This window comes from Octodon degus, unplaced genomic scaffold (genome assembly GCF_000260255.1).
Source record: "Octodon degus isolate 3935 unplaced genomic scaffold, OctDeg1.0 scaffold00155, whole genome shotgun sequence".
NCBI lineage: Eukaryota > Metazoa > Chordata > Mammalia > Rodentia > Octodontidae > Octodon > Octodon degus.
In genome coordinates this window covers 4,630,313-4,640,339 of record NW_004524731.1, presented here as the reverse complement: position 1 = coordinate 4,640,339, position 10,027 = coordinate 4,630,313, and positions in this window count along the sequence as shown.

Sequence of the window (10,027 nt, the reverse complement as noted above, 5' to 3'; positions counted from 1 at the left end):
ATGTGAGACACTCACTTCTCCACACTTAGAGAAGTTACGTGCCTAGCAACTAATAGCTAACCCTAATCAGATGGGATCTTCGTCTCAGGGGTGAGTAGCTTGTTTGCTTTAGGCTCTTGGCCACGTCCCAACTATACATACTTGATCGATTTCCTAGCTTTGTAGCTACCTAGGATTTGTTTTATTTTCCATAATTTTATTGACAGACAAATAGCAATGAGACAGTTTCAAATCAAATTGGTAGGCCAGTTTCAATAATCAACACATTGCATACTGTCTTCCCAGTGGTTATTTGCTGTATAAGATGCAGATATGATATCCTATTTATAACACTATTACAACAAATCACTCTAGGATTTGTTTTTTAAAAGCTTTCTTTTGATCCTTCTAGTAGAGAAAACCCAGTTAAGTATAATGACATGAGAAAACAGATATGCAAGTTTTTGAAGAGGTCAAAAGTGAATCACAAGATTACGCATGCCTGGAGGATGAAGATGACCCATTATGGTAAAATGTGTGCTTTTGTAACAGAGGAGTGGTATAGGTGGACAATGATAGTGATGGTGGTGATGGGGGTGATAGTGATGGCTGTGATGGTGGTGATGATGGTGCTGTTTATGGTGGTGATGGTGGTGGTGGTGGTGGTGCTGGTGCTGGTGCTGGTGGTGGTGATGATGGTGGTGGTGGTGGTATTAGTGGTGATGATGGTGGTGATGATGGTGGTGATGGTGGTGGTGGTGGTGAAGGCGGCGGCGGCGGTAGTAATGATGGTGATAGTGGTGATGGTGGTGGTGATTTTGGTGATGCCAGCATTGGTGGTGGTGGTGGTGATGGTGGTGGTGTTAATGGTGGTGGTGGCGATGATGGTGGTGATGGTGATTTGGGTGGTGGTGGTGGTGATGGTGGTGATGGTGGTGTTTGTGGTGGTGTTTGTGGTGGTGATAATGGTGGTGGAGGTGATGGTGTTGGTGATGGTGGTGGTGGTGGTGATGGTGGTGGTGATGTTGGTGATGGTGGTGGTGGTGGTGGTGCTGATGGTGGTGGTGGTGGTGATGGTGGTGTTGGTGGTGGTGGTGATGGTGGTAGTTTTGGTGCTGGTGGTGCTGGTGGTGCTGATGGTGTTGGTGGTGATGGTGGTGGTAGTAGTGGTGGTTGATGGTGATGATGATGATGATAACACTGAGCTAATGTTCCTGTGACAGAGAAATGGAGCAAGAATCAACTGACACAGGCAGAGGGAATGCAGATCTTCTTAATTTAGATAATGAAAAAGCATCAGTATGAGTATATATTTGACTAGGTGAAATGTTACAAAGTGATGATACAACAAAATGGAATGACTCAGTATTAGAACTAGGTGCAAAAATATAGGGAGGGTCTTACCAGGGGCGAAAGGTATTGGTCAGAAGGCCAGCACTGCTGTTTAGTGTTGGAAATTGAAGTAGATGAAGTGCTACAGGGTTCTGTGAAGTACACAGAGGCTCAGATACAAATGAAACACTTGGTGTGCACCCGCAGTCATAAACATATCTATTGTGAGACCCCGCTCACTGAACTGAAAGCATTCGTGGATCTGCTGCATTTCACAGGGATTTTGTATGATGATTATAGGAATATGGGTGGCTGAAGAATGGTGGGTCAAAATGTGGCGTGAAAAATGTGTGTCTTTGTCGATGTGAAGGCCTATTATGCTTTCTGCTTAGACATCTGTCCCGGGGCTCAGCATCAGCTCCTGTGTGTATAGTAATAAAGTGACTGATGTGAGCAGGCTCGTTGCTCCCAACTCTCAAACCAACAGGAAGGTGACCCTTGACAATGAGTTCACCATTTTCCCACTGATGTTACATTTGCTAACAGCACACGGTGACCAGCACAGAAACTGTATACAGGAGTGAAGCAGAAATTCCAATTTCATCACAGAGAATTGCATACCATGATCTTTGGATTTTAGGAAGATTTACATTGGCCACATTTGTGACAAAGGAAGATAAACTGGTGCTGCTGCTTATGCCAGCATAACGGAAATACTGACAGAGAAACCTCAGCAGAACAGAAGCTTGAGATGGAAACTCTCAACAGCAAAATCAAAGGCAGAGTGGGTGCTGCTGAGCTATGACATCACTCAAAACACAAAGCTTTGGTCAAAGGTTGTGTTTTACTCAATCCTAACATGCTTCACACAAGTAGTTTAATATTTTACAAAGAAAATAACAAGTGCAAAATGCCACAGAGAAATTTTCTTAGAGTATTGGGACTGGAAATCATAAAAGATTATTTGCAATAGAAGAAAAATAAAATGTTTCTGTCCAGGGAACTGCTACAGGCAGGAAAAAAAATCGTGGAGCACACTGTTGAGCTGACAGGTGACCAGGAAGGCAAGTACAGCACCCCAAAGACCTGCTGGGAGAGCAGGAGAGCCAAGAGGAGGCGAGCTGTGCCCCATGGAGGACGGGATGGCAGAGCAAGCACGTCAGCGTGCACGGGCGCGTGGGCACGCAGGGCCGCGTGCGAGGGCCACCCAGGACAGAGATGCGGCAAAGATCCTTGGCGATGTGGACATCTGGGTGTGCTCATAGAGTAGTTCACACAAGCTTCATTCCTCAGATTATCTCTTAAGTTTTGTAAGCGAGCATGAAGCTGATGCGAAAGTGTGGATGCCTACTCTAAGCACTCAGTACACGTTTGATATTGGATTGACATCTTAGTATCTTGTTATTCAGGTTTGATAATTAAAGGCAGCTTTTCAGGTGCTATGGGTATTTTATTTATAGTTCATGTAGCAATTTGTTTCTGATGCTATCTTTTAGGTTTTGTAAGCAGGCACGCAGCTGATGTGAGAATGTTGTTTATTCTAAATATGCAATACGTATTAGAACTTAGTACTTTGCTTTACTGATTTTTTATGTTGCTGTTAACTACATATTGCAGAATATAATAAGACCTTCTGGCAAAGCAGCAGGGTCCCTGAGAGGCCACGTCCTACAAAAGGTCGAGAAAGCAGCACCTGTGTGCAGTCGGTGTGGCCAGCGTGACAGGCGTGTGCGGAGTGCGCGGCTGCAGCGTGTTAGCGCTGCCTCCTCCGTGTGGTAGCTGCAGTGGAGATTCTTCCCAAGTTCGCTATTCGCATTTCAATTGTGGTCCATACAGGAGTTTATCTCTGTTGCTCTGTAGACTTCGTACACCAAAAACCGGTCAATGTGAAAATGTCATTGCTTAAGCATAAACAATAAATATTAGAAAGCAATTCTGTATATTTGCAAAATTTTTTCCTAGTAAGCACTCCCTGTTTGACATAATAAAACTCATAAAATTAAAGTTAATAATTCAACAATGGAAATAGTCCAAGGAAGAAACACGGGTGTGACACCAACAGCTCGGCCACTGTACGGCACAAATGTGTCAGGCTCTTAATAACTGACATTAGATCAGCACTGCAAGATCTAGTAATTGTTCTTATGGAAATAATGATTCTGTGTCTGAATTCAAAAGATGAGTTTTCAAGTCCTTTGTCATATTGTGTGGAGTTTCCTACATTCGCTGCGTATTGAGCGGATGTGTGCAGTAGGTTGGAACTAGCTAGGCGGTCATGTAGACTTTAGGGACAGGGAAGCGCAGCACAAGGCAGCGTACTACCTTCTGATGCTTTTGCAATCATTCTGATGATTCCTTAAAGGCATCCAATTGTATCTGCCTTGACTGATGTCTCGGAGTAAATGTCTTCACAACTGCACTCTCCTGAACTTTACACAATGCCTTATAAGCCTGACACAACATTTTATGATTATTGGAGATTCTTTATGTGCTTAAAAATGTATTTATGAAACTCAAATTCTTTAAGAAATCAGATTTCTTCAGACTGTGTTTTGGCCCAAGGACTGAAAGCCACAGGAGAGCCACATTGGGTGGTAAGTCCCGTCACCTGGTGTGTGCTGTGCCCGTCCACCGCTGGTCATCGCTTGCTATCCCAGAGCCCAGGGATGACCCTGAGTTTCCTGCTGTTGTGTTATGTGTGTGGCTGGGCACACACGCACATTGTGGTGGGTCGGTGCTAGGTTCTGCCAAGCCGATGAGCTCTCTGGAGCCCTGTCCTGGCCTTCAGCAGCTATGGTGGTGACTGGGAGGAAGGCAGGTGAATGGTGGCTTCACCTCCTCGGGACTCTGGCTGGGTGCAGAACGATGGCTGATTTGGCTGTTTTAGAAGCAGATAACCAGAGAGAGGGAGGGAGCGCTGTTTCCTGGGTGCTGCTGCTGCTGCTGCTCTGTACTGGGTCAGGCTGGGCTTGTTGACAGCATACAGTGGATTCTAGCAGGTGGGGCCCACAGCCAGCACCCGGTGAGCATGTGTCCCACCCCAGGTGACCGGCCGGAGAGAGAAGCGAGTGTCCTCCTGCGAGGCTCTCTCCTGCTTTCCTTTGTGCTTTTATCCTAACAGTGCAGGAGCTCATAGGTGACCTGGTGTGGGTCTCCTGGGACATCACAATGTGTTCGTATGCCTCGGGGGAAAATGGCCGCAATTAATTTTTTTCTGGCTGTTGAGACAAAATACCCAATACCCAAAGTTGAGGAATGAAAGGTTCGTTTAACTCACAGTTTGTGAGATTTTGGCCCATACTCCCCTGGCTCCACGACAGGCTGGCCCACGGCACGAGGGCAATACTTCACGGCGGCAGCAGACGCCAGAGTGAAAGGGGGAGCCAGCCTCTTCTCCCTCCTACCACGGGCAGGCTCCCTGCCCTCCACCTCCCTGCCCTCCTCCTGCATAAGCTCAGGAGCTGTACAGCCAGGCCGAGGGCCTCCTGCTGAGGTGCTTAGTTAAACTTCCAAATTTCTCAGTTCTCAAGTTGACACAATGTATCAACCATCACACTGGCTTTGTGTACAGCTGCCAAAATCAGGGCAAAGTTCCTGCTGCAAAGAGCCCCCATGTAGTAAATATGCAGAATCACTACACCAGTCCCTCCCTTTCCAGCTTTACAGTGAGCTGCTGCAACATGCCTGTCACCTTCACTTAGCCATTGGTCAAGGTCTTCACAAAATGGTTTGATAAGTCCTAGCTGTGGTGGGTTACGGGCCTTCCAAAGGGTACTGCCCAACTCCTGCGTTAATTTGGCAGTATCACAATGTCTTTCAGCAATTCTCTTTTCCTGCCGGCCTTGTTTTGCCCTGTACATCCACAGGGTTTTGACACTTGTTGTCCAGTTGAAAAAAGGTTGTGTAGCTGTGTTATGTGTATATCTTTTGTATCAAAAGGACACTTAAAATTTAATTAGGATAAATAAAAATGACACTTTCTCATTTTATTCCAGTTTTCTAAAAAGTGGGGGAAAAAAGAGCTGGGAGCGGCTTGTAGAAAGAGCGCAGCTAGGCTCCACTGCCCCTCCTGGCCTGAGGACCGGTCGCAGCCGCGTCAGGGCAGCTGGGTGCAGGGTCTCGTCTGCTGTATTTCAGGGCATCTGGTCGCTGGAAATGAAGCTGCTGCGTGCATAAATGGGCAGCTGCCAGTCTTCAGGTAGTGAGTCCATTGATGCCATTTACCTGAGGTGTGCCAGGGTGGCGCCACCGTTAGCAAAGTGGCCGGGAAGGAAGAGCCACGCAGGAGGCGTTCTGCACGCCGCTCGTGGACGCAGCCGAGGTCCGGCCTCCTACACACTTGCGTGGATCGGCCGATGCACAAGCTGCGTGAGAACTCCCGAGGCTGCGCCAGCCCCAGTCAGTGGAAGTCGACATGCTGGAAACAGAGAAGTCCGTAATGCAGGGGCTGGATATGAAGACTGTGAAGAGCACGGTTTCTCCGGACAACGGTTAACTCAGATATGGGCTAGAATCAGCTGAAGTATAAACACGAAGAGCTAGAAAAAAGCTGAGTAAGAGTAGGGGCTCCTAGGAAGGAGAACCTAGGCGGAGCAAGGCGGCAGGCGCGCTGGGCGCAGGGAGCGCGGGCGCAGCTCCCCGCCGGGGGCTGCCCTTCACACAAGCTCTTCTGGTCCGCCCGTCCACAGACCGCGACGCCGCCCGCTCGGGCTCCTGCACTCCTGCTCCGCGCGCCGCCTTCCTCTTCTTTCTTCTTTCCTTCCTTTCCTTTTAGCTGTCTTCATTCTAGTAGCTCTGGTCAGCGGTTCTGCATACACGCCGAGGCCCGCGCACTGCCCCAGCCCCAGCTCTGCCTCGTTTTTCTTGCTTTGAGCGCGGGTCACTAAGCTGCCCAGACTGAGGTGCTGCTGCATCTCCTGCCCCCGTCTCCCAGAGGGCTGGGAGCGCAGTCCTGCTCCAGCACGCCAGCCCCAGCCTTGCTTTCTAGGTGTACGGGCTTGAAATACCTGTGCTGCTCCTCACTGTTGCGGCCAAGCCTGCATTTATCAGCTTGGGGCTCAGCCAACTGCTGTGATCACTGTAGCGTGTGTTAGTATAGACGCACAGCTTCTCTGATCTACGCAGGGGTACCCAGCCTCCTGCCCCTCAGTGGGACCGACTCCTGACTCCCCCACCTGCTGCTTCCAAGGTCTTCCCAGCCCGTGGGCGCGGAGGGCCCATCGGGCTCCCCACGTCGTCCTGCACGAAGCACTCTGTCTCAGTGAGCTGTTCTTGTCAGTGGTCATTTGCAAAACAAGGCGAGCTCCACTACAGGCTGTTGCTCCTGAATGGAAGAAAGTGTGTAGGCAACCTGGGCCATACCCCACCTGGCCACCGAAGGCCACGAGTGACCCGGGTCCCCCTCAGAACTGCCAGCGCTGGGTCCTCCTACTCACTTGTGACTCAGTGCAGGACAAGAAGAGCCACAGGTCACCACCCAGTGGGGGTCCTGGTAGCGCCGCTGTTCTATGTATAAAATGGCTTCTTTAAGGGGAGTAAAGGAAGGGAATAGTCTAAAATTATTTGATCTTTCAGTTGTCACAGAAATATAATAGCACCCTAAATCCCAGCTGTTAGTTATGTAAGAACTGTTAAAGGTGAAAACCATTTTGCTCTCGGCTATTGCATAACAAGCCATTTATTTTTCGGCTCAACATAGGTAAATCTCTACCTCTGCAGAGGCAGGGAGGTCAGGGGGCACGGCAGCCTTGTGCAGCGCCTCTTCCTCCTAGAGGCCTCTTGGCCTCCTGCCTTGTCCTGGGCAGGCTGCAGGGAAGCACTGTGAGTTTACTATTCCAACAGGAATTCTAAACAGAACACACGCACGATGGGAGCAGCTTCAGGCTCCTCCGCACTTCCACGGCCTCCAGGCCCAAGAGGCTTTGACCCACTTGTGGTGGAACTTCCAGTTCTCGGAATGGACTCCGTGCCAGCACCTGCTGCTGCTTCGACAGTAGGCAATTGAGATGGCTCTGGTCCATCTTCTGTATTGATTCCTCTTTGTTTTGAAAGATAGCACCAGCGGAAGCCCTGGACAAAGACAGACTTAAAGAGCCAGTGAGGCCGTGTGCATCTGCAGTGGGGAGGAGCCATTATGTCCCCGGTGCTCGACAGACAGAAAATAACCCCTGAGCGCCACACAAGGACCGCGAGACAGCAAGGCCGCGGGCCTCCTGCTATTGTAGCATGCAAGCACTTGCGGAGAAGACACGCCGCCCTCGCACACGGCCAGCATGCTGCTGGCTCCTGCAGCAAGGACCCCTCTGTGCACACTGCATCTGGCCTTTGCTGGCTGCCTGTGCACTGCATGGAGCAGGCAGTCTTGCCTCCTGGAGTCTCAACACACCGTGCAGGGCACTGGTCACTACGTGCTACCAGTACTAGGTCTGTGGTGAAGCTCATCTGCAGTGCCAGGAGCCCGGGGAACAAGCTTGGGGTCCGAGGGACACCACAGATTGTGAGAGAAGTCTACTAAGGAGTGGGAGGACCGACTAGGCTCACAGCACCTGGACGCAGCAGCCCTCGGCTGCGCAGGGCTCCGCCCCTCCCTGCGTCCCCTTCTCCTGGCTCCAGATGTCCCCGCGGTCACCTCCCAGCTGTGCCACTGCCTCTCAGCTCTCTGTCCCAGGAGTCCCACCCCGGCACATCACAGGGACACATGGGATGCAGAGGGCGGGCCGTGCACTCAGCTCCACTGGAGGCCCAGGACCTGGGCTGTGTGTTGCCCTCTTTCCTAGGACCGTGAGGCTTCCTGTGCACCAGGCTCCAAGGTCCTGATTCCCAACTCTACCTGCAGTGCCAGCCCGCTCTCAGTCTTGCGTGGTGACTGGTGCTGTGTTGGCCTCCTCTGACCTGGTGCTTCCTGCAGGAGCTCTGCGGGGAATCATCTCCTCCCTGTCACTGGCACCCGGAGATGCATGGGGTGGGGTGGGGTGGCACAGCCCTCTTTTTCTCTGGTAGCGAGGAAACTGCCTCAGCTTCTGGCCTCAGGGGAGGTGTGGTGCAGGGTCAGACAAACCAGGGATGTGGACCCCTCGTCAGACCTGAGCCAGTGACAGAGGGGCACAAGAGATGGGGAAGCTCCACAGGGGCAGCCCACAGATCCTAAGTTCCTTTGTGTCCTCACCGCACTCAGGCCTCAGCCGCTGGGGCGCTGGCCTTCTGTGCACTCGGAGGGTGGCTCAGGCGCTGCTGACTCCAAGGTGCTGCCTGTGGCTGCGAGCTAGTCAGTCAGCGCATTCACTGCCCAGGGTGTGCCCATCCGTATGAGACCTGGGTGCTAAGTGCTATCAGTACGGGGTCAGCCTAGTACTGGTGCTAGAAAACGTAGCTTTGGGATAGAGCCAGGGAAGGATTTCCATGTGTCGCCTGCCTCTACCAAGCAAGAATATAAACCAGTACACCGAGCTAATGATGGGAATCTTTCATTGGCGGTGCCGCTTCGTTGCTCAGCGTGCAGCTGAGCTCTGCTGCTTCTCTGTGACCAGTTTAGGAAGCAGATAAAACGCTGCACAGCCAAAGTTTCCAAGAACTTTTAAATGGGTACAATAAGCAAAAGGCCGTTCTCTTATTTTAAATAGACTGGCAGGAAATGTAATGTTTTGCTGAATGCACCTGTTTAATTTGATGTAAAATATGACCATTATTAATTAAAGTTGCAAGTAAGCTACAAATATGCATATTGTGTTTTCAGTAGATAACGAAACTTTTTATTGGGGTAATTTGACAAAAATATGGATTTTCTCATTGTTGAAAAGACAGATGGGAATTGGATTAAATACCAAAAAACTTGGGCAATTAACCAAACATTAAGGTATTATAAATTCTCAAATTTAACAAATTGTATTTTAATGAACAAGACCATGCAAGGAAATCATGCTGGTAATTATTTCTAGGCTCTGCACCTGTGTGTCCACCTTGCTGCAGTCTCTCAGCCCCAGGAGACCAGAGATCCTGTTGCATCATGAATGTGCCCTTTCCCAGCTCCTCTGAACACTTGCAAACCCAAATATTGAGCTGCTAGTTTGGACAAATAGTCAGTGCTGGCTGGTTGACAGCCTCAGCCCAGGTAGCTCTGAGACTCTAGTTGACATCTCTCTGGTCACCTCCTCTGCAGCCGTGTGGCAGTGATTTTGCCAAGCACAGTGAAGATTGAAACTCACATTTTTTTTCCTGTATTTTAGGGTCTGCAGGGTGTTCAGGGTCTCACTACTAGATCAGACTCATACTGATCCACCTGTTTACAGCCTCCCAAGAGCTGGGATTATAGGCATGCGCCACCACGCCCAGTCTCAACTGCTGTCTCAGCATGCCCCGGGGACAGGGCCAGCACAGCAGGCCCGGGATTGAATCCCTGGCCCCTGCGATGGCTTTCAGGTGCTTTAATCTGCTGAGCTATTTGAGAAACTCATCTGTTTAATAGAAACTTTTCACCACCCCACTTCCTTGCAGCAGTGTGGAAATGCCCTCCAAATAATGGCGTTTGGTGCATCCCAGGGTGCTGCTCGCTCTGCACCTTTGTTTCTGTACAGAGGTCTGGTAAAGGGAAAGCTCTGTGAAGCACAGGAAGGAGCCTGGGCAGTGCCAGGCCAGGGGCACCAGCCAGCACCAGGCTGTGCTAGGAGGTGCGAGCTGACCTTGCCCCAGAGTGCTCACGCCCATGCCCCAGAGTGCTCAC